The sequence below is a fragment of the Sorex araneus genome, chromosome 10 (assembly GCF_027595985.1).
Source record: "Sorex araneus isolate mSorAra2 chromosome 10, mSorAra2.pri, whole genome shotgun sequence".
Taxonomy (NCBI): domain Eukaryota; kingdom Metazoa; phylum Chordata; class Mammalia; order Eulipotyphla; family Soricidae; genus Sorex; species Sorex araneus.
In genome coordinates, this window is record NC_073311.1 from 9236267 (window position 1) to 9262074 (window position 25808).

General features: G+C 39.5%; 1 protein-coding gene across 2 annotated transcripts in view; it reads right to left on the reverse strand.

The window, feature by feature from the left end:
* The window catches only part of GRIP1 (glutamate receptor interacting protein 1), a 752587-nt gene that overhangs the window by 567528 nt on the left and 159251 nt on the right, over positions 1-25808 (reverse strand). The window lies entirely within an intron of this gene.

A 25808-nucleotide genomic window follows, 5' to 3' on the forward strand; every position in this document is an offset into this window, starting at 1 on the left:
AGAGGCACGGGCCACCTTCTCCCACTTAGCAAGGAAAGCTGGGGTGACAGTGCAAGACCCTCAGAGCCTCCCGTATAAGTGAAGGTCAAGTCAGAGCAAGATCTAGAGTTTCTGACTTTTCACTACTAGTCTCAGGCAATAGAGCAAACTGACATGGGTTGACATCTGCACATGCTAAGATGCCACTTAGGTGAAAAACAAATACACTCTATTCCATTGATTACAAGCCTGAGACGACAGAGCCAATGCAGCCACACAGTAGCTTCAAAATACTTGCATCAAAGACTCACATGCAGTGAGTTGAATGGAAGCAGTGCAACGAGAATGGCTTTTGAGATCAAAGGCAGCAGTGTTTTCTCTAAATAGAGATTTTCACAGAGTTGACAAAGTGACAATAAACCTGGTAATGTGAACAGATCTAATTATGGCAAAACAGAGGAAATTAACACTATGCCTCGGGCATATCGTGTTTAGACCAGTGATTAGTTTTTGTGACTGATCATACCTAATTTTTCTTGGCTTTGATTTTGAAATACCTTTCTTATGTTGCTTTGTTCACTGTCGAAGTGTAAATCCAAACACATACCCACACATCAGTTATTGCTTTGTAAAGCCCAGTAATAATAATCACCTGCCAAAAAATGCTAGGATCTCTTTTTTTTTTTTTTATAAAAGCCAAATCCTCACAAAACAAAGAAAATAATCAATAATGACACGAATATATTGCCTATCCCTTGTACTGCAGAATGTCAAACAAATAATATCTCATAAGTTAAGGGAGAAATGGCATTTATTTATACTTTCATCACCTAAATACTTGTCTAAATGCTATGTTCCATAATCCTCCCCAAATCCTATAAAGTGGAGCAATTTTTAAAGATCATTTTACTAATGTTATCTGAGGCAAGAACTAAAATTTAAAGCCATTTCTGAGTTCAAGAGCTTGTGCTGGGCCCTCTACAATTTTTATACCTTGAGACATGGAATTCGCAACCTTTTTCAGTAAGTGGTTATAATTTACAACATTATTTTCTTTAATGATTCTCAGTTTCAAGATATGCATCTCTATGCTTAATCTCTATTCTTCTCAAAACAGGTTTTATTATTCTTCCCTATATAGTCATTACTTCAGGCTAAATGCATCCAACTCCTTTAACATCTTGTTAAAGACCTGATTTTCCAACCTACTCATGACTGCATTTGCTCTTCTCTGAAACTCCTACACGCTCTTGATATTACCTTCAAAATCCATAAATATTACATATATACACTTATAATGAAGATTCCATGCCAAGAAAAGATGAAATAATCTCTCGCAATTCCTTCATATATAGGAGAAAGAAGGGCAACAGGAACAGAAAAGTTGATTCATAATTTTAATAAAACCTTTACCTTCTTATAATATTTATTATCTACTTAAAATCAATTACTATCAATTTATTTTTATGGCACTCTTTCCTAGTTCAGCTTGTGCCCAATGCACTGTTTACTGTCAGCAATTAGAATCTGCCCCAAGATTATTCTCTACCAGCATGGTGCAGGTTTGGGTGCCCAGAGGAGCGGGAGACTCTGCTGGAAGTAACTACGTTACTCTAAAGCCACAAGGCCAAGGAGCTGACTTGAGCTGGGAGAAGCAACAATAATAGCAAATATGCATGTGACGACACCATCTTCCCAGCAAGGTAATCAGCACAGTACAAGTCCAAGACAGGGGAGTGGGGTAGTCTTATTTCTCTGTATCCCTGCATCTTGCTTTGGGTTTATGCCTATAACTCCTTCAACCTTCCCAATCATGTCCATCTTGTTTATTTGAGGTTTTACTGTCTTCTACTGTTTTCGCTCCTTTCACTGACCCCTGTTGCATTTTTTTTGGGGGGTGGTCACACCTGGCGATGGTCAGGGGTTACTCCTGGCTCTGCACTCAGGAATTACTCCTGGTGGTGCTCAAGGGACCATATGGAACTTGGGTCAGCCGCATGCAAGGCAAACACCTTACCCACCGTGCTATAGCTCCAGCCCCAACCCCTGATTGCATCTTACTTCTATGTGTTTTGACATTAGCAATCCCAAAGACAGTTGCAGGAAGACGTGAAACTCTAGAACATGAGAGACTTTTGAAATGAACCTTTCACACTCACGGGTCCATGAAGCACCCAGTGACATGCCCCTGTTAGAATCAAACTTTCCAGGCATCCATAGGGAGAATCTATTCCTGCCCCATATACAACCACAGCCCTGTCCAAGTCTTCACCTTTTGTGACAGTGTGAATTCTAAATTTCAATGAATTCTGCAACCAAAGTAAACAAACCCAAATCCCTGCCCTGTCCTGCACACACCACGCCAAAACTACTGCAGCAAGTGCCGCTGTGAGGACTCTGTTCATCTTTCAAAAGTCTGTGTTCAAAGGAGAACAAAGGGAGGATCAGCAGAAATAGCTGCAACTCCACTCTCAGGCAGAACTAGTCTGCATATGTGACTTTCAGGCAGGTACATCCTCTTTGAAATGCTAGTAATAAACACCAAAAGGAGAGGATTAGTGCTGGAAGAGGAGACTGATGAATTAGGAATATGTTTTTTTCTGCCTGATGGCCCTGGGAAAACTAAACGCAACAATATTCAGTCTTATTATATTTGCCAGTACATATTAGAAACCCAAAAAGGTGACTGAATAAAGGCAAGTTTATTTCCTATTCAGACCAAAGGGCTACGTAGCGGTAGGCAGTCTATGCTGTTGTCAGCTTCCTCGCGCTCAGAACTCCAAATCCTATCTTTCATCCTTGAGGTCCAAGGTGGTTCTGTAGCTATGAAGATTACACTTCAGGCAGAAAGAGGAGGGAGGGGAGAAATGGTGTACCTCCCAGAGGAGTCAGTGGGCTTTACAGACTTCTTGAAAGAGCACTCACCAGCTCAGCTCAATCTCACTGGCCACCTAAGGGAAATAATGGTGTTTATCTGAGCCATGGGAAAATATGGGGTAGGGGTGGGGTGGAGGAGTCCTGCGGGGGTGGGAGAAAGAGAAAGCAAGCCTATTGCAGACCACAACACCCTAAAGGAGAGTAAAATGGAATGTGCCTGTTACAGAGGGGGGGTGTCAGGGGGACAGGGGGATGGGAAGGATACCAGGAACATTGGGGGTGGAGAATGGGCACTGGTGGAGGCATGATCATTGTACGACTTAATTGCAAGCACGAAAATTTATAAGTCTGAATGGTACCCCACAGTGATTCATTAAAAAAAATAAAATTTGGGGCTGGAGTGATAGCACAGCGGGTAGGGCGTTTGCCTTGCACGCGGCCAACCCGGGTTCGAATCCCAGCATCCCATATGGTCCCCTGAGCACCGCCAGGGGTAATTCCTGAGTGCAGAGCCAGGAGTAACCCCTGTGCATCGCCAGGTGTGACCCAAAAAAAAAGCAAAAAAAATAAATAAATAAAATTTTTTTAAAAAAAATGAAAAAGCGAACCTCGGGTTTCTGCAGTTAAAGGTAGAATGGATAGTCTGCAGCTAGCTAGCAATTCTATGCTATAAGCTAAGACAAAGTACTCTGGGTATGAGATCAAATATTTGTTTTTTTGGCAGGGAGTCAGGGGAGGAAGCCAGCAATACTCAGGGGTTACTTCTCACTCTGCACTCTGGAATTGCTCCTGGTGGTGCTCAGGGCTCCATATGGGATGAACCCAGGTCAGTCATGTGCAAAGCAAGCATCCTTCCTGTTCTATCTTTCTGGCCCCTGAGCTCACGTATTTTGTAAAGTTCTAAGGACAAGGACATATACTCCATTTCCCCAACTTCTACATTTCTTGAGGGGCAAAAAAGGAGGGAATAAAAACAGACCAGCTTATTTTAAATTAGTCACATAGAAATTTATCCCTGCACATACTGTAGCATTTTTTGGTTTGTTTTTTTTTGTTTGGGGGCCACAACCAGAGATGTTCAGGGCTTACTCTTGGCCCTGGACTCAAGAATTACTCCTGGTGGTGTCCAAGGGACAATATGGGATTCCAAGGATAGAACCCAGGTTGGCAGAAACCAATCAGACACATTCAAGGCAAGCCCCCTACCTGTTGTACTATTGCTCTGGCCCCTGGTAGCTTATTTTTAACTTCAAACTGAAAGAAAATCTTTGAAGTAAAATAAGAGAACTTGATCATATCAGAGGGAACTATTCAAATTGAAATTCAGAGCTTTGTTTTGAAAACAACAAACACATCCATCAGGGAATTAGTTCAAATAAAGAAAGAAGAAAACCAGTAAACATCTGCAATTTCACAGAGTGAGGAAAAAGAATTTAAAGCTCAGACATTTTAAGCAACCAACAAAAGAAAAAGTAGATTCAAAACAGAGAATGGACTTGTCACTCTTGGTGACAAGGGAAGGCTTCCCTCAGCACATCTGCCAGAAAGGGACATCCGGAACATTTCACTTTCATAACTGGGATGGCCTTATAAGCCTAAGACCATGTGACTGGAGTGAACAGAATCAATCTCTGTATGGAAAATTCAGGTTATATGGTCTGGCAGGGACATTTCTCTTTTGTGGCATGGAAGCATTTCACAAAGTAATGATGGTGCATATTTAAGAGTCTGTTTACATACACTTTAAATTCAGAGACTATACTGGTGGCTGCCAGAGTGAAAAGGGGCTGGGGCTATTGTAGTGGGTAAGAGGGTCAGACTACTTCTATGGTGGTGAATGGAAACCAGATGCTTGCTGGTGGTTGCAATATAGATGCTAGATTTAATGTCTAGCTCTATAATGATAGTTATACTTATGTTATAAGTCAAGTATCATTTCAACAAAAACATATTTTGTAAAACAACTGTTTTTAGAGCAATGAATAAGAGCACTGGAACTTAGAGATCACTCAAGAAAGCTAAAGCATAAGCCAAACCTACTAGACCCACCTTGATCTTTACAATTAGGAATGAAGACTACCTGGAGGAACTATTTCTGGCAAATAACACTGAAACCATAGTCCAAGTCTTTCTGTGGGCAAGAGGAAGCCTGGCATTGGGTCACTGGAACAGGAGGATGGATGAAACTCTGTCATTCATATTTTCTTTCTACCTGATCACTGCAATATTGAGCCAAAGATCCAGGTAATGTTCTACAGTGGCATTGCACTGCTTGTGAATAAGGCCTTAACACAACGCCATCAGAAACTGGTTTCACGTTCACCATCTAAGAAAGGAATTTCTTCCTGAGATAATCCTCTTGAGCATGTATATACATGGAGAAAACATAAGCTTCAAAGCCAACGGGCTAGAATACCATTGGGTAGTTAATATTTTTCACATGCAACACTGGGAACTCAGTGCTCACTTGTTTACAACAATGCTGCAACGATTCTGTGAGATAATAACCAGCAAGCACCTGACAGCAAGTACTCAAGAGACATTAGAATCTCACTCTCATATACCTCCTGCCTCAACCCTTTATCACTATGGGTCACGGTCATGGATATATAGATTGGTGGTGGCCAGCGAAAAGGCGAAAAATGGGTGAAGGGAGGCAAAAGGTAAAACTTCTAGATATGAAATAAATAAGCAGGATAATGTCGTGTGCAACATGGTGACCAGCATTAGTACTACTATACTACATATTTGAAAGGTACTGAGCAGATCTCAAAAGTTCCATCACAAGAAAAATCTATAACTGTTTAGTGCTAGGTGCTAATTAGACATGTTGTGGTGACCATTTCACAATGCATACAAATATTGGATCGTTGTGTTGTATACCAGAAATTAATATTGTTGCATACCACATCACTTATCTCTCAATTAAAGATGTACATGGATTCATTATATTGGATTTAGCATAAATGTATCATATTAGTACCTTTTGAAATTCAATGAAGATGACAGTGATAGCTTAGCCATAGACAAGAAGTTCTGTTTCTTCATGATGAAGAAACATCTCTCTAAGCAAGAGTGGGCTGCAGTGGCGGTCTATTTCACCAAGGAATCTGAGAAGATGCAGGGAAATGGAGAGAATTCTTGACCAGCTTCAAAGCTTAAACCCATTCAGCATGTTCTAGCCATGGTCCTGCATCTGTCCTCTTCCAGTCCTCTGCTCCAAATGGCCAGGTATACTGGTCAGCTCAAAGCTGAAGCCACTGAGGAGTGCTCCAGAGTTGCAGGGAGAGGTTCTGCACCAGGACTTCAGGCAGAAATCCTGACAGCCTTTAGGGAAAATTCACTTAGAAATCACTTAATGTATTTGAATACAGACACAGTAGTGCTGTTGTTTTAAGAGCAAACATATCAAAATGAAATAGATGGCCCTAAATGTATATTGTTTTTGCTGTCTTTGAATTATTTAATAGTAAAGATGCATGTTCTGTCTGAATGGCTTATTTCTTCAATGTTCAGAATTGAGCACTGGGGAAAGCTTTACGTCTATGTGAAAAATTAATTGTTAAATTTTATTTCTCTAACCATGGAGTTCTGATCTGCTTACCTTCAGATACATTATTTATACAAATAATAAGTTATTTTTTAAAGTGAGTGCAATAGAATTAAAATAACTAGCTAAAATAAAAACAAGACCCAAGTACCCATTAAAATACCTTCTTGTTAATTCACATTTAATGACTGGGGAATCCTTTCTCTATGGCTATGTTATGCAAATCAACAAGCGAAAAAAGCAAAAAATAACTTGAGTGCCATACTACAATCCATAGTTATCATTTATTTTGACAATTCTAGTTCTGTTTTAATTATTCATTATAGTACTTTATGGCAGCATGTAAAAGCACTGCATCATATATTTTTTTAAATTAAAAAGCCAATGTACTACAGTACCTCAGGAGTACTTCTCCACATAAAATGTTTACTTTAATTAGGAAAGAAGTTGACTGCCCTTAAAGGAAATTTCCAAAGCTTTTTTGTAACATAGCCAAATAAATTATGGTCTACTGATTTTGAAATTTAAAGAGATGTACAGATCACACACACACACATCCCTATGATTTTTTTAAAATTTATTTATTAATTATCGAATCACCATGAGGGTACAGTAACATATTTACACATTTTCATACTTGTGTTTTCCTCATACAATGTTTGAGCACCCCTTCATCTACCAGTGTCCATTCTCTACCACCAATGAACCCAGTATCCCTCCCACCCCCCCAATCCCGTCCCCCCCACTCCATTTCACCTCTGTGGCGGGGCATTCCAATTTGATATCTCTCTTTCCTTTTGGGTGTTGTGATTTGCAATAGGGGTATTGAGTGGTCATCCTGTTCTGTCCCTAGTATACTTTCAGCACGCATCTCCCTTCCTGCGCAGGATCTCCAATCACATATTACTTGGTGTTCCCTTCTCTATCTGGGATGACTTTCCCCCAGTGTGTGAGGCCAGCTTCAAAGCTATGGAGCCAACCTCCTGGTATTATATACTACTATTCTTGGGTATTAGTCTCCTACTCTGTTATTTTATATTCCACAGATAAGCTCAATCTTTCTATGTCTGTCTCTCTCTTCCTGACTCATTTCACTTAGCATGATACTTTTCATGTTGATCCACTTATATGCAAAATTCATGACTTCATCTTTTCTAACAGCTGCATAGTATTCCATTATATAGATGTACCAAAGTTTCTTTAACCAGTCATCTGTTCTTGGGCATTCAGGTTTTTCCAGGTTCTGACTATTGTAAACAGTGCTTTGATGAACATATAAGTGCAAATGTCATTTCGACTATACTTTTGCTTCTCCGAGATATATTCCCAGAAGTTGTATTGCTGGGTCGAATGGGAGCTCAATTTCTAATTTTTTGAGAATCGTCCATATTGTTTCCCAGAAGGGCTGAACAAGTCAGCATTCCCATCAACAGTGTAGAAGGGTCCCCTTCTCCCCACATCCTCTCCAACAGCGGTTGCTTTTGTTCTTTTGGATGTGTGCCATTCTCTGTGGTGTGAGGTGGTATCTCACAGTTGTTTTGATCTGCATCTCCCTGATGATTAGTGATGCAGAGCAATTTTTCATGTGCCTTTTGGCCATCTGTATCTCTTCTTTGGAAAAGTTTCTGTTCATTTCTTCACCCCATTTTCTGATGGGATTGGATGTTTTCTTCTTGTAGAGTTCAACCAGTGCTTTATATACCTTTGATATCAACCCCTTATCAGAGGGTATTGGATGAATATCCTTTCCCATTTTGTAGATTGTCTTTGTATTCTGGTCACTATCTTTTGCAGTGCAGAAGCTTCTTAGTTTAACATAGTCCCATTTGTTTTTCTCTGTTTCTATTTGGTTGATCAGTTGCGTGTCATCTTTGAAGATACTGTTAGCTTCAATATCGTGGAGGGTTTTGCCAACCTTGTCTTCAATGTACCTTATAGATTGTGGTTTGATGTTGAAGTTTTTAATCCATTTTGATCTGACTTTTGTGCATGGTGTCAGATCGAGGTCTAAGCCCATTTTTTTGCATGTGGTTGTCCAGTTGTGCCAGCACCTTTTGTTAAAGAAGCTTTCCTTGCTCCACTTCACCTTTCTTGCTCCCTTATCAAAGATTAGATGATCATACATTTGGGGTTGTGTGTAGGGATATTCCACCCTGTTCCATTGGTCTGCAGCTCTGCCTTTATTCCAGTACCATGCTGTTTTAATTGTTACCACTTTGTAGTAAAGTTTAAGGTTGGGGAGGGTGATGCCTCCCATCATCTTTTCCCCGAGAATTGTTTTAGCTATCCGTAGGTGTTTGTTGTTCCATATGAATTTCAGGATAGCTTGATCCATTTCTTTGAAGAATTTCATAGGTATCTTTATAGGGATCGCATTGAATCTATATAATGCTTTGGGAAGTATTGCCATTTTCACAATGTTGATTCTCCCTATCCATGAGCAGGGGATATGTTTCCATTTCCTCATGTCCTCTTTTATTTCATGGAGTAGCATTTTATAGTTTTCTTTGTAGAGGTCCTTTACTTCCTTGGTTAAGCTGATTCCAAGGTACTTGGTTTTCTGGGGCATGATTGTGAATGGGATTGCTTTTTTCATGTCCCTTTCCTCTGACTCATTGTTTGCATATAGGAAAGCCATGGATTTTTGGGTATTGATTTTATAGCCTGTGACTTTACTGTACAAGCCTATTGTTTCTAAGAGTTTCTTAGTAGATGTTTTAGGCTTCTCTAGATATCGTATCATATCAACTGCGAATAGTGAGAGATTTATTTCTTCCTTTCCTATCTGGATGCCTTTAATGTCTTTTTCTTGCCTAACAGTTATTGCAAGTACTTGCAGTACTATGTTAACAGAAGTGGTGGGAGTGGGCATCCTTGTCTTGTCCCTGATCTTAGCGGAAAGGCCCTTAGTTTTTCCCATTGAGGATAATGCTTGCCGTGGGTTTGTGGTCACACCTATGGTTTTCTTGCCGTTCCAGCAACTGAGCTCAGAGCCTCACACCTGTAAGGCATGTGCTCCACCACTGAGCCACACCCCCAGCACAAAGATCCTTCACGTGTATATTTTTAAAATATCCCTAAACATATGTACATATGGCCCTTATTAATAAAACTCTGAGACTAAATTTTTAATTTACTTCTTCTTGAAGAGAAGACATGGAAAAAACATGCAGACAGCAAGATAATAAGCAGCCAAATATTCTAGAAAGTACTGAATTTTCTCTTTGAAGTCTACTTATCAATCATACCATGGATGCTTGTTTTTGTCAGGCTCCAGCTTGGAGTTTCTGGACCGTGGTTTTTTCACAGGAAACTGAAGAATTCTCTACGTTTGCCCCATCCTCAAGCAGCTCCATGAGAGCCACAAATAGACCAATGCTGTGTTTCTGCTCCTGTGGACACTTTATGCTTGAAATGCTATTCCTTCTGCAAGATGTCACTGTCACTGCAGAAAGTGACTTGATGTCTGCCTCACACCACAATACAAGGCCTTTATGTAACAAATACATTTAGCTTACCTCTAATTATGATCTTCGTAAAATAATGTTCCTCTAGAACAGCAGGAAGGAAATATTTCTTTCTTCCAGTTATAGAGGCTAGAGGGCACTGTGGTATAATCTTAATAGATATATCTTCAACCTCTCTATAACTCATATTTTTAAACATTATTAACAAATATTTCCAACTTCTGCATGATGGTGCTACCTACTGACCAACATAACTTTGAACAGTGATGCCATCTTGCCTTGAACAACAGCGATTCCTGGAGTATTTCAAAGTATTTTCTCTCTGCTGTAGAAAATTGCATGGAAAAACATGAGCTGTGAAGATATTATACGTAAGGATAAAGAATTAGAATGTCAGAACTGAGAACGGGTTGATATGATGAATTCATTACTTAATATTATTATAATCATTGTTATTATTATATTAATTCCTTAATATAGAGAGCATGTTAAAAATGTAAGCATTTGTTCATCTTTTTCATGGAAAAGACCATTTATAAAATAGACCAATCTGTCATGGTGATTCAATTAAAAATTTAAATAAAAAAGAAAATAGACTATAACTGTAGTGTACCTCATAAAAGCCATCTTTCTCTCGACAGTCCTGCAATAGGGCACATGATGCTGAGTGCCTTATCTGATCCTGAAGACATATGTTTGATAATGACTAAAGAGTAACATTTGGATATGCAGAAAAGCATTTTCAAAATGGTGAGCTCTAGGTACAGATACGGACATAGATGAATTTGTCATTACAAAGTTTATTATAAAATTATAAAAATGTCAAATTTTAGTGTCTAGCTATATAATGATATTGTTATAATTATGTTATAAATCAAGTATCACTGTAACAAAAATATATTTATAAAACAATTGCTTTCAGAACAAAGAATAACAGTATTTGAACTTAGGGTTCTCTAAAGAAAGCTACATAATTATATATTCTAGCTTGAAATCCAGTTATATATTTTTCTTTCTTGGGGTCACACCCGACATTGCACAGGTGTTACTCCTGGCTCATGCACTCAGGAATTACTCCTGGCAGTGCTTGGGGGACCATATGGGATGCTGGGTATTGAACCCGGGTGGACCATGTGCAAAGCAAATACCTTTCCCGATGTGTTATCGCTCCAGCCCCCAGTTATTCATATTTGAGACAAACTAAAACAGTAGCTAGGGACCTGTTCTTGTCTTGTAAAAATGTTTCCTAGAGAAAATCTCTATGACAGAGGCCACACTTTCCACCTGTGGATGTTTGTGCTTATATGGTGTGAGTGCCTGGGCAGGGAGGTAACAGGTGCAACAGAAATACATAGGTAGGTATCTGGCAAGGCAGAAAACCCTTGGGTTGGATGCAGAGAAACAGACAAGAGGGATTTTTTGTTGCTTGTTTGCTAAGACAATTGTAACTCTGCTGTGAGTCGTGCAGTGGCTGAGAACATATAACTCATTTATGTTTAAACGCATGGAATACCATGTATTTATAGTAGGAAGTAATTGCAAGTTGAAGGTTTCATGTGAGAAAAGAAAATAATTACATAGACCCCAATTTTCTATGAAGGATTCAGACTTTAGAAAGTTGTGCTTAAATTTCCAGCTGTTTACAAAGTCTTTGTAGAGCTCATTAACTACATGCGATGTTACATAGTTCTTTAAAAATAGTTCTTTAAGAAGTGGTCAAGGAAACTTCTACAACACTTTCTGAGATTTTTAAATCATTTATTTTCAACCTTTAGACATTTTTAGTTTTGGGGGGGGCCAGACCATGCTGAGCTTGCTCCTGACTCTGAGATCAGGGATGACTCCTGCTGGGGCTCAGGTACTATATGGAGTAGCAGGAATCAAACTTGGGTCAGCAGCACGCAAGGCAAATGCCCTACCAACTGTATACTATCACTTCAACCCCACAACCTTTACAAGCTACCTTAACAAAAACCATAGTGTTTTGGATTTCTATCACAATGTATTATTATAACATTTTAGATATATTTAAGATATTTTTTAAAGATGCATTTTAACAAAATTTGAGATGAGATGTTATACAATCGAAAACATGGTCAATTCATAATGTATAACACAAAAATGTATTAGGGCTGGAGCAATAGTGCATGGGGTATGGTGCTGACCTTGCAAGCAGCTGACCTGGGTTCAATCCCTGGCATCCCAAAAGGTGCCCTGAACTCTACCAGGAGTGATCCCCAAGTGCACAGACAGAAGTAAGGCCAGAGTATCTCTCGGTGTGACCCCAGCACAAAACAAAACAACATAAAAACAAAAATGTATTGAATAATTTTTTAAAGAAAACAAATTTTAATTGGGAATCTGGGATATCTTGGCATCAAAATACTAAAAAAATTTCCAATTCAAAGGAAAAATACATCTTGAAAAGTACAGAGACCAGATTCCTCATTTTCCAGTGCTTTTCTCAGTACAGCTCCTCATAACCCTCAGAAGTGTTAGAAGCAATTTAGCAACACATAGAATTATGTAGTACAATATCACTGCCACCAAAAGGCAGTATGCTGGCCTTTGGAGCACATGCACTCTGGGACCAGGTACTCCCTAAAGGCACCAACAATGTTGCTAGGTAAAGGAAGGAAGGGCAAAGAAAACAAAGACCACAAATAACCAAGAAGGAGCAAGCAAGGGCAAATTAATTTAAGGTTTATTGAGCACCTACTAGAACAGGCTCTCTTACGGGATAGGAACATTGAGACAGACTTCCTGTCTTTGAAAGGAAATTGACTCAAGTTTTATTTTGAAACATTTAAACTCACTTAAGGAAAATAATCTTGAAAAGTGAAAGTGGGCTGAGGAATAGTTCACATGTGAGGCCCTGAGTTCAATCCCTAACCCCCACCCCCACACCACACACACAACGAAACAAAAAGCTACATAAAATGTTCCCTTTCAACAAACCTTTCAACCAACTTGTTATAATAATGTAACTATCTCTGTCTCCCATTGAGGGACACTGGGGGTGGGGAGGGTGAGGTGTTGGGGGATTGGGTGAGGGAAACAGATGATATTGGTGGTGGGAAATGTACACTGGTGGAGGGATGGGTGCTGGATCACTGTATGACTGAACCCCAGTTATGAACAGCTTTGTAATGGTCAAAAAAATATTACTATCTCACATAAACTTCATAAAAATTAACAAAACTAAAGTTGGACTTGGTCTGATACTATTTAGCAACCTATACACTAAATTTGTGTTTGTACCACTATTCTAGCAACTCTGCAGATACCTGTACTGCACTTGGTCCTTCAATATCCTCAATCTCTCCATGTCTTTCACAGTCTTGAGCTCTTTTTGCTAGCTGAATTTTGGGTAGTAACAGTGAAATATGTAAGTTCTAACTGTGAACTAAGGTTTTTACCTGGGCACAAAGGGACTACTTAGGAAGACAGCATTTGAACTGGGTCTGGGAAAATGAAGTAGGACTTTGTCAATTTATTACTACCATCTCATCTATACAATTGAGCATAATCTTATTTTAATGGGAAGAATATCTGTATCATCAATGCAAGTCTGGAACAAGACATAAATGGTCTCTGTTCTTATGATTATTTTATTTGGAGGCGGGGTACTGAACTTTACACATGCAAGGCGAATGCTCTACTGCTGTGCTACAGCAATTGCCCACATTCCATGAAGTTTTAAACAAGTCACGACAAGTGCATTGTGAATTACAGACAGGAGGGAGGCAGGGCTAAGCAACATTCAGCAAACGGGGGTGCTAACTTAGGCTTCAGTAGAGCTTCATATTTCCTTAAATGCCCTTCTTCTCTTTCATTACATTCCTTGGTGCTTTTGCCATTTTTTTTCAAGACTTTCTTTTTTGCCAGTATTGTTTACTGACATTTTGTTTAACTTTTTTGGGTTCCTTTATGTTTTAATCTTCTTGATCTCTTTCCCTTTCTCTGTTATTGGACTCTATGTTTAACATACCTTGGCCTGTAAGTTTATTATGATGGATGAGCTCCTCTTCCTTCTCTCAACTCTACCTCAAACAGCCACACTACCACCAGTTACATTCTACATAAATCTTAGAGAAGGGCATTTACTGAGAAGTAGAGAGAGGACCTGGAATAGAAAGCTGCCAGTGAAAGCTAAATCCAGATGATTCTGAAATATAAGTCATTCATCACTCTTGTACTAAGTACTTTGAAAATTGTCCCATATCATAATTTGTTTCAAATTAAATCTGTAGATGTTTTATCAGGTCACATGGTCAATTTAAGAATCCAGTTCTCTCAACCCTGTCAGTATAGAGTCCCTGCCTGGATGAGGCAGCTATGCTCCAAAATACACATTTGAGAACCATGAGTGATAGTACAACAAGTAGGGCATTTTTCTTGCACATGGCTGACCCAGAGTCAAATCCCAAATTTCTAATATGGTGGTCCCGAGTTCCATCAAAAGTGATCCCTGAGTGCAAATCCAGTAGCAAGTCCTGAACAAAACTGGGTGTGGCCCCAAAATGAAAGATTAAAAATAAAGTCTCTATTGTACATATTTCCAGACTAAAGTTTACTATAAGTATCTGAAACCTCAAAAAACTATACCGCTGGGGGCTGGAGTGATAGCACAGTGGGTAGGGCGTTTGTCTTGCACGCGGCCGACCCAGGTTCGATTCCCAGCATCCCATATGGTCCCCTGAGCACCGCCAGGAGTTAATTCCTGAGTGCAGGAGTAACCCCTGTGCATTGCTGGGTTTGACCCAAAAAGAAAAAAAAACAACTATACCACAGAGAAGAGGAGTTATCTGACACACTCAACTTTTATACTTCTTTCTTGCTTTAAATCCAGTTGGTATAGCAGAGTGCCTATTGAATGCATAGGCCATCCCAAACTGCTAATGCAGGGGCAGGATACAGGGGCACAGGAACAAGGGTTATGATATTCAAGACATCCTTTTGCTCCTCTAGTTCTTCTACTTCTTGTTTTGTTACCTCAGTCCTGTCTCTTATATCTAAAACATCCTGTCTAGTTAGCCAACCTAACGCAACGAAAATGGCTCCAGTTAGTCTCAGGATATTGTTAACTCCTGAAACAGGATGCAAGACCTCCCCAAACAGAAACTATCTAAAATAATCGTCCCTACCACTTCAATTTTTCATCTTATCTAAACAAATCATCATCATGATATTCTTATCTCCCTGGTCATGGCATCAATCCTGCCATCCTCTAGTGGTCTGAAAAGCACTATGTCTAAGGTGACTAGTATGGACTTTGCATGGAATTACAGACATAGAAGCACTCGGATTGCATGTATCCCTTGCTTGGAAGCCACAAACAAGTGAGGGACCATCTCTTCCCTCCCTTCTTGCCAAATATTAGGTTGTTTTCTTCTGCCATTTATTTATACCACCGAGCTGACAAAATCATCACTAGTATTAGTATTTTGTTCTCACATCCCCCACTCACCCTCAGTCGCACCCCCAACCCTGCCAAGTACCACTGAGGTAGTAAGGCTGAGAGCTACTTAGCCAATGTTTCCACCTTCAGTGTTGGACATTCCTTGACTTTCTTTTTTTTTTTTTTTTTGAGAGGAGAGTAGTTTTAAAAGATGTAAACTTACTCTTAGATAATGCTAGATGAGCTAACAAGCTCTCAGTAAATCTATAATCAGAGTCAAGAGCTAGAACACTGAGGACATTACATTCTCATGCAGAATATGTTGGGGAAAAAAAGCCTACAGCAAAGAAAAAAATGTATGCAATGAGAACTAAGGAATGTCTTAAATCTTTCCAGTTTAATACCGGTGATTCTTAAACTATGTACAAAAAGGTTCCAAAGAAATGCTTCAAATACCAAAAGGATAAGCCTTGGGCCCTTGATGTTTACTTAAAAGCAGCTCTGTTTTTCAAACTCTCTTTTGCATACGAGACCACCATGTCACATTTCAGTATGAAGGACAAGCTTGGCATCTTGGATAGAAAAAGTTTACACATCATTATTTCAAGCTGTGGCAATTCCTACATTTCTTCAATTCAACAAATACTTATCGAGCATAGATTATGTGCCAAGGATTGTGCAAAGGCAAGGAGAAACAAATAATAATGGTTGTTGGCCTCAGGGTTCTTCCTCAATAAAGGGAGACAGAAAATTGACACCAAACCTGAATTGTGGTGTGATCTGGTTCCATGACAGGAGGACAAGGGAACTAAGAGTCCATATGTGGAATCTTTAATATCTGGAATTGGCTTTGAAAGTGCTTGGAAAAAAGTTGTTTCAATTTATGTAACATCATTGATGGCTTTCATGTACACAGTTACTGTACCCAACCCCACCAAAAGTATCTAAGACTTTCCCTGGCAGTCTTTGGGTCAGTTTTAATCTGCTTCTTCCTCCCCTCCCCTCTAAATTCTACAGTTTGCTAATTTCAGTTTTATAATCCAAGGCCAGGGGTTGTTATCATTTAGTATAGTTTATCCTTTCACTTTACTAAACCACTTAAAAAATCATTGATGGATAATTCACAAAGTGACTGACTATATTTCAACATTTGTAATTATAAGAAGTTACTCTATTTAGGACTAAAATCCACGTTTTAGTGGCTTCAATCCATTGGTGTTAGTGCAGGCTTTTGCATCAGTAAGCCCTGGGTTCACCCCTTATCCCCCACACGGTAAACCCCAAGCAAGTATCACTGGGTATCCCCCCAAAATGATTTGGTTTCAAACATCTTTTACCTTGCCTTCTTCGCTTTAGGTATATAGATTTTATTTACACTAATTATATAATGCTTTCATGTAACTGAGACAAAAACTTTGAGAGACTGTTCAGAAAGATAGTACTGGGGCTGGAGAATAGCACAGCGGGGAGGGCATTTGCCTTGCATGCAGCTGACCCGGGTTCGATTCCCAGCATCCCATATAGTCCCCTGAGCATGGTCAGGAGTAATTCCTGAGTGCATGAGCCAGGAGTAACTCCTGTGCATCGCCTGGTGTGACCCAAAAACCAAAAAAAAAAAAAAGTAAGTTAGTAGAGTGGACAAGGTGCTTACCTTATATGTGACTCATTCAGTTTTAATCCCCAGCATCATTTATTGTCTCATGAGCCCTCCCGGGAATGATACCTGAGCACCACTGGCTGTGGTCCTCAAGCAAAACGAAACAAAAACAATTTTTAAAAACTTTGGAAGAAAATGATGAAGAGATGATTCCCTTAGGTAAGAATATTATTGTATTTGACCTGTGGCTATTCTGGAACCAAGAAAACTATGTAAATGAAATAAGACAATAAAATGCAACTACAAATTCTTAAGTTTATTTTTATTAATGGTAATATTCAAAAGTAATGAAATCCTAGATGTGGACAGAATAATATAAGAACATAAAAATGTTAATGGACATAACAATATATGTTACGTTCAATACATAGTCCTTTATTAAAACACATAGTTCAATGCACTATTCAAATACTAACAGCTTCCATTAGTGACTACTTTTAGGGTAACTATGTCTCTGATTTTCACTAAAAAAACCTTCACTTATAGATACTTTAGAAATAAGGAAGATAAATCTATTAAAAACTAAAATAACATTATCTTTCTTTCTATACTTCATGTCATCTATTTTTATTAAATTGTACTTTCTCATTTTCAATTGCTTTAAATTATTTAAACCTTTAGAAAATTAGCATGTGTTAAGTAAAATCTGAAGATGTTTTTCATATTTAATTTTATAAAGTACTTCAAAGTACTAAATACTTAATTCTAAATTATAATTTTTAAACACAGGACATTCACACTGTATAATGAACTTAACAATGGTTGAAGTCCAGTATGGAACCTAATAGCTATATGACTTTATTTCTATTAAAAAATCTATTATACAAAAGGCTTTAAGGTAACTTTTGTGAACACTGGATTTTAATAAAAAGTATGTTTCACTAACAGCATGAAATTTGAGTAGTATTTCCTGCTTTCAAAGGAATTGAAGTGGCATGTTTATTTATTTTTTTTTATTAGTAAAGCATGTGTAGATAAAACTGTGGTGTGTCAAATTTGACTTTGAGACACCTGGCTGTCTAAGCAAAAACAAAAGCATGACAAATTCTTAATTATACTTGAAGATCTAGTAAGATAAATGTTTCAGATTTTGTTTTAGAAAAAAACATTTTACTATTAAATTCCTGAGAATTTATCAAGAGGAACTTAGTAATGAAATTAACGTTTTCTCTCTAAAATTTAAGAGGATTTCAAAAAGAGAACCTCAGCAAATATCACATGCTTACCACACAAAAAAAATAGCTACAAAAGACTGGAAAATATCCGAGTGATACTACATATGCTAATAATGTACTACATCCATCTGTACTAAAATAGATGGCATAGAGTTACTAAGGTCCTCCTCCCTGCTTCCCAGGGGAAGAAGCTAAGGAATGCAGATCTCTCATGAAGGATGCTCACTTATTCAAGACTGGAACTTACATTAATAAAAAGAAAGACAACTAGTGTCTGTATGTTTGTGTGTGTGGTGGGGGTGGGGGGAGCTGGGGACACATCTGGTGGTGTCCAGGGCTCACTCCAGGTATTGCTCAAGGGATCATTAGGCCATGTCAGGAATGGAACCCTGTGCAAGGCAAGCACATTAACCCCCATTCTATCTCTTCAACCCCAAGATAACTATTATTTTATTTATCTTCCTCTGCTTTGAATTTTCAGAACCTAAATGGAAGTTACCTCAAGTTTAAACTTGAAGGGGAAAACCTGTAAGGTAAGTATCGGCCCAGAGGCAAAGCTCTGGGTACCAAATGAGGGAGTCCGGAATCAGCATTCCATTCTAGAGGCTGTAAAAGATGGGTGGCCTTTATCTGGATCATCTCATATGAGTAAGAAAAGCAACATCTGGGGATGAAACTGGCCTAAACACACAACTTTGAGTGTGCTTAAACTTGTGTAAAATGTGCTTGTTTGAAACTTCAAGCTATGGTGCTATACTGGTTTTTTCCAGCATTTCATTTTGGAATGAGGGGAGTCTCCCAAGTCATCTTCAAGGGATCTGGAAGTTGTGAATTTGGCTCTTCTGTGGATTCTCAGCCAGCAGATTTGCAGTTCGATGCAAGGTCCTGGGGATGCGGTGGCATGAATGACCTGGGATACCTCAGCAGTACTGGGCCAGGGGGTTGGGATGTGGGGAGTGGGGACAAGGGCGAGGGGTCAGCCTGGTCTGTGGTGCTGGGGGACCATGCAATCCTGAGGATTTAACATGAAAGGCAGATGCCTGAATCCCTGTGCTATCACTCCGGTCCCTAATGTGTCTTTGGTCCAAGACTGCTAAAGGCAGATGCTTCCTGGGCATCCCAAAGATAGATACAGAATGGTCAGAAAAGCTATCTGACCACAAAGTTTGTATTTCTTGGAGCATCTTGTGAGTCTAATAGCCCAGGGAGCACAGCTTGAAAAATACCAAAATACTGTTAAGTCATATTGGAGAAAACAGTTATGACCACCTCATTAACAGACCCTCAGTGCTGTCTCAGTTAATCTTTGGTTTTTCAGAAGCAATGAAAGATCTTCCCATATCAAACTAACCTTTAAGACTGTCCCCAACAGAGATGACACCACTATGACAATGGTATCTGGAAATGACCACTCTGACAGGAACTGAGTGCTGAAAGGATGTAAAGGGATAGTACCATAACCTTCAGTACCTGTCTTGCACAAACCATAATGCCCAAAAGGAGAGAGGGAGAGAGAGAAGGAGGGGAAGAGAGAAGGGGGGAAAGAAGGATACAGAGAGAGAGAGAGAAGAAGAGTGCCTGCCATAGAGGCGGGTGTGTTTGTGTGGGTGGGGGGGTGGTGTTGAGAGGCAGGAGGGAAACTGGGAACATTAGTGCTGAGAAATGTACACTGGTGAAGGGATAGGCTTTGGAACACTGTATGACTAAAGTGCAATCATGAACAACTCTGTAACTGTGTATCTCAAAGTGACTCAATAAAAAAAATTTTTTTAAAGAAACTGTCCCCAATGACTCACTCGTGTGGCGTATAAAGAACTAAAGCAAAAAGACAGTACCCAATGACATCAAACAAAACCAAGGTGATGAAGAAAGGTGTGTGAAAAGAAGGGAGGGTGAAGGAGGTGGGAGGGAGGGATGAGAATGGTCTACAGGTAGTGTGGAGGGATACTGGCACTTTAATGTTGAGTGTACTGTGGTAACATTGTACCCTTAAAACATAAAGCATTTATGCTCCTATAAATCAGTGCTGCCTCAGAAAGAAGACAAAAATGATGGAAAGAAAATGCTCCCAAGTAAATGATCAAATCTGGTTTTCAGGAAGAAAATACTTATCATTGTTGCTGAATTGTTAACAAAATAACAATAATCTTGGCATAATTTATATAAAGCCGCCCCTGAAGAAGGTAATATGACAACATCAGCTGCTTTCTAGAGCTGACAATGGAAAGCCAATGTCTTCACCTTAAAAAGACTGCTTTTTTACTCAATTATATTAGGAGGCTACTCAAGTAATACATCTGAAAGTTGTAATTTTAAGATAAATTAAATTTAAAAAGACATTCATTTATTATATTGTTTAAACCATTTAATATAAAAATCTAGCCTATTAGTGGTAATTTCTTTTACCCCTTCACACTACATCAAATCAAATAAGTGTTTAAAGACTGGTCTTGAAAAGTCATTACCAACCTGGGTATGATAAAAAATTATACACAGTGGTTACTGTAGTTTCTGTACTGTCTGTGTTGGGAGTATCATGTTAAGTCACTTCTTTCTTATGAAGGCCTGTGAGAGCCATATTACCAACACCCTGGTCTGGCGACTGAAGACTAGGCTCTGGTTTGTGTGAAAAAATACAATTAGAAATGAGGAGACCTGTTTTTTTTATATCTAAACTGTAACCTCCATTTTACTGTTCAAATAGCAAATTCTGGAGAGATAACTGCTTTTATCTTCATCTAAGCTACCTGTCTCCAAAGACCTTGCCATGCAATTAACTATAATCCCAGTAACAAGGAGAACAACTCTTCATGGTTTGCTTACCTAGGTTGGGGTAAGTTTTTGGAGGGAGCTTCCCAAGCATGCTCCAAGGGTCTGAAGACCCCTCTTGTTGATATTCAGCCTGGCCAGAGGGTTCAATGTGACTTAGGATGCAATATCACTCAAAACCTGTTTGCTGGATCCGGCGCAGGGAGGGCGTGCAGTGTTGGGGTCAAACCAGGATTTGCACCGCTAATCTGCCCATTACCTTTCCAGCCCTTGGGTTATTTTTTAAAACAATACTGATGAATTCTACAAACTATCTAGTTTTGGTAGTCTTGCTCCTTCATTCAGGTGGCTCTCTCTAGAGCTATAGTTTCTGATTTTTACTTTCTCTACCACACATTCGACAGATGAGTCCACAGACCTATTTCCAAAAGCCAATCTTTTTTGGACAAAACCAAAATAAATGGAGATAAAATAAATGGAGAATTTATGTGACAAAAATTTTGCTATGGTATTTATAAAAGTAATTCACAAGCCTCTGGACAAGGAGACCATAATCTACAAGACCTTGAAATGTTACCATTTTGTATGAAAAAAATGAATATAGCTACAATTACTTTAAATAATTTTAACTGTAAGCTTCTTCTCTTAAATGCTATTTCACAGATAGAGTTAATTAAGCAATGGGCACGCATCATTGAAAAATAAGTATAAGAATATATTATTTTATTATTTCAAATTACAGAACATACAATTTACAGATTTTTAAAATTTCAATAAATATGAATCATGTTATTACAAATGATACTTCGATTATCATGTTTTCTACTATTTTCTTTAATAACTGTGAGGTAGATATTGCTATAACTGGCATATACCAAATATATACTAGCACACCGGCAATGCTGAGAGCACAGTGTTTATTCCAGGTATGTCTGTTTTAATTCTAAGTCCTTTGCATCCACCGATGAAAGGACATTACAATGAAATGATTAGTATTTCAGGGATAATTTAGAATCTAATTGAAACTATACTTTTTTTTAAGTTAATCATTAGGAGAGGGGGTAGGGCCTTGCATGTGGCAGACCCAGGTTCGATTCCTCTGCTCCTCTCAGAGAGCCCAACAAGCTACTGAGAATATCTCGCCCACACAGCAGAGCCTGGCAAGCTACCCATGATGTATTCGATATGCCAAAAACAGTAACAAGTCTCACAATGGAAATGTTACTGGTGCCCACTCGAGCAAATCAATAAGCAACGGGATGACAGTGATACAATGAATCATTAGGAAACCACAGTATTTATTTAGTGAATCATATCATTTAAGAATTGCCTCTACTAAAACCATGCTTGGGAGAGGCTGTCTAACCTAGCTTTCCTCAATGAGAGGTTTGGCAGTTCAGAAAGTACATAAAAATCCAGAACCTGAGACCTAGAAATAAAAAAGTTGCATACATATTGGCTGAAGAAAAACAAATATGGAGACACAGCAGGAGGGTCCATCAGAAAACTCAATTAGAATCAGACTAGAGCTGAGAAGAAACTAATTTTCCTGTTTTACAAGGCATAACTCTTGGCTCTGAATGGGCCAGTTTTTGTATATCTCAATTTATTAGATCACAAGGGAACTCATTTTCTAAAATCCAGGTTTCTTGTAAGGAAGTAACAAGAAAATGACACAGGAACCTTAACAGACCAGAATCTAGCTTTAGAGATGTCCACCCTAACAGGCTCTAGGACTCACCCACTGAAAGGAATAAACCTCCCAAAGACCCACTGAGTGACGGGGAATGTTTTCATTCTCTTTTTGGCAAAAGCTTGCTTATTTTGCAAATGCCTATTAGTATGATGAGTGGGAGAGAGAGAGGGAGGGAGGGAGGGAGGGAGGAAGGGAGAGGGAGAGAGAGAGAGAGAGAGAGAGAGAGAGAGAGAGAGAGAGAGAGTTGGACTAGCTCTAGCTTACTTGCCCCCGGGGGAAGGAGCTCCTGGTGCTAAGAAAGTCTATGGGCTTCCCAGACAAAGCCATCTGGAGACAGAGAAGGAGGTTGTCTAGACAAGGAGACAGCTAGCTTTAGAAAGGAAGGAGTACACTGTGACACAGGAGAAGGAGCTAGAAAGAGGGCGAGAATCCCACAGAGCCTGGGTTCCTGGAGAGCACCCGGATGTGAGTGGGAACCAGACAGCGTGACAGGATGAATTCTGTTATCTGTCTCCAGCCATTGGGAGAGTCGACCGGGCAGGTTCCGGAGATGACACAGATCTTCCAACTGAGAAGCTGCTCCACGTGGGGTGTTCTGCTAATGAGAAAGATTAATATCTTACTAAGTGTGCAGGGGGAGGAGTTAGTGTGGGACAATATCTTGTATGCTGGATAATGGATGTGCCAGGCGCCCAGCCTGACTTTTCTTCAAGCTTGTTTCCTGCTGCTTGACAAACAAATTAATGAGCTAAGAAGAGGAGCAGACACTGCGCCAAAGTGCTCTGGATGAGAAAACCTAGTTCTACCTGTGGGTGGCTCTGCGCCCATTAACGCTCAATCAAAATTGGAGGCCAATAAAGATTGGCCAATAAAGATTCAAGCACTCTTCTCAGAGAGCCCTTTGTGGGAAACAGATAGGCCAAAAGACGCCAGGCAAGCTTGTGGGCACAGCACCTACTGGGCTGTAGCTCAACACCATGACACCTCAGACATACAAATGCATGTGTGTGTGTGAGTGTCTATGTGTGTGTGTGTGTGTGTGTGTGTGTCTGTGTCTGTGTGTGCATGCGTGCACTTATGCATGCAGACCTAGAACATAGGCCCTGACTGCCCCCACTTCTGGCATACACACATCAAGTCATTTCACAAGAAAGTCTAGTAAAAAAGGAAATGATCGCTCAAATGATTTTAATTTACAATCCAAAGACAATTTGTCCTACATGGTATTTTCAGGCTGTGCCCACTGCAAGTCAAAACAAAAGCACTCTCTGTATCTGCCCTTCCAGGCTGGGAGTCCCCAGCAGGGGTGGGGTGAGGGGGAGTTGGAGCTGTAGTTAGGGCACTGAGCAGCTGTCTTTAGAGAGTGGGGAGAGAATGCCTCCACCCACACAGTTTGTACTGCATCAGGTTTAGGCATGTAGAGCGCAACTCCCCTGAGAAACCCTGATTCTGTGCAGACAACAGCCTCGGCTCTTCACCTTCTAGCAACCCACTGCACAATGTATGCCGGTGTATCTTTCATGTTAAAATTTTTTAAAAAAGAACCACATCTTAGAAATTAAATGTATCAGGAAGATTGTTTTTCACCTTTTTTTTTTTGAGAGATGTGGGGGACAGGATACTCAGCACTTACTCCTGACTCTGCACTCAGGGATCACTACTGGCAGTGCTCAGGGGTCCAGATAAGTGCCAAGGATCAAACTCAGGTCAGATGTATACAAGGCAAGTGCCCTATCCTCTGTACTAAGTCGCCAGCCCCAGGGACAGACACTGTTTTGGGGCTGGAGAGACCCAAACACTGAATGCACATGCTTCAAAACTTCACATTCCAACATGTTTGTTAGGAATTTGGTAGAGGAGTTGTTTGCTTTAAGACCACACCTGATTGTAGTGTTCAGAGGCTACTCCTAGCTCAGAGGGGGCTGGGGGAAATGTGTCAATCCTGATGGAGCTCAGAGAATTGAACCTGGGCCTCGTACATGGAAAGCATGTTCTCTAACCCTTGACCACATTAGCGCATTTTTTAAAAGAGTAGTTAAGTCTTTATTTTTTCCTTTTGCATAAATGTTTAAGAGTCACCATCAAGAAAAAGTTAAGCACACAAAATAAAGATATCAGTAGAAGAAAAGAATCCCAATTGTTATACTTTATTTTCTGCCCTTTAGACTAGCATCAAAGGTATTTGATCTACTTTGGCAGGGGAGGGGAGAGTCTGGAGACGGGCACATCTGTTATCCTCAAGAGATCACTTAGATTCCTGTTGCTATGCTAAAATTAACTTAGTTCAATACAACTTAGACCTCACATAGCACTAGAAATATATCTTCATAAATCAGAATAGATTTTTTATTATTTGTTTCTTAACATTGGACATTATTTTTTCTTATAAATGTTCCAGGTTTTAAGATATCTTTCTAAGTGAACTACAATATTTTTACAGGATTGACTGAATTTAATATAGAGAGGGTTTTCTCAGACTCTATCCATCATAAAATTGCATTTCATTATGCAAAGTGAAATAAAAAAGTGACAGACAATTATGGGATGGTCTTACTCAAATGTGAAATATGAGTTACTAATGCAAACAGTTGGCAAAAAAACAACAAATGCCTAGACTTAGTAAAAGCTATGTGGTTACCATATAGAAAGTGAAGGATGGGGGAGGAGAAGCAGGGCTTGTCTGGTGGTGAGGGGCACTGAAATTCTGGAGACAGGAGTATTGCCAACTGCATATATCCAAAGGTATAAAATCAAAACCCCTTCAGTTCTATAATATTTTAAATCAACAATTAGCTAATGAAGGTTAAATAATTTCAAGAATTGCTTTCCATGTATTTGAAGATCTTCAAGTTTTTAATCTTGTGTTTAATCTTTGCATATTTTTGTTGTTATTGAAAAGGAGACTCCCAAGCAATTTTCAGGGGGCAGGAGGACTATTTCAGAGGCCACTTGGCCAACCAGACCAGGTATTTCAATGTGAAGGCTCAAGGACTGGGAGTTTTTGGAGCCCTGTGGCCCAGAAGCCACTGTGCCGCCTAACAGTGCTGGGAGGCTGCCAAGGCCGTCCCAGAGCTTTGGGGATGTAGGGAAGGCAGTACCAGGGCTCCAATATTAGCCTCTGGCCACTGAGCTATGTCCTTGGACCCTTTATACTTATTATTTAACCTTTTATACCTTTATCAATCTGTCCCTAATTTAGGACACAATTTCACAGTTGCCCTATTAATTGGTAGCAAA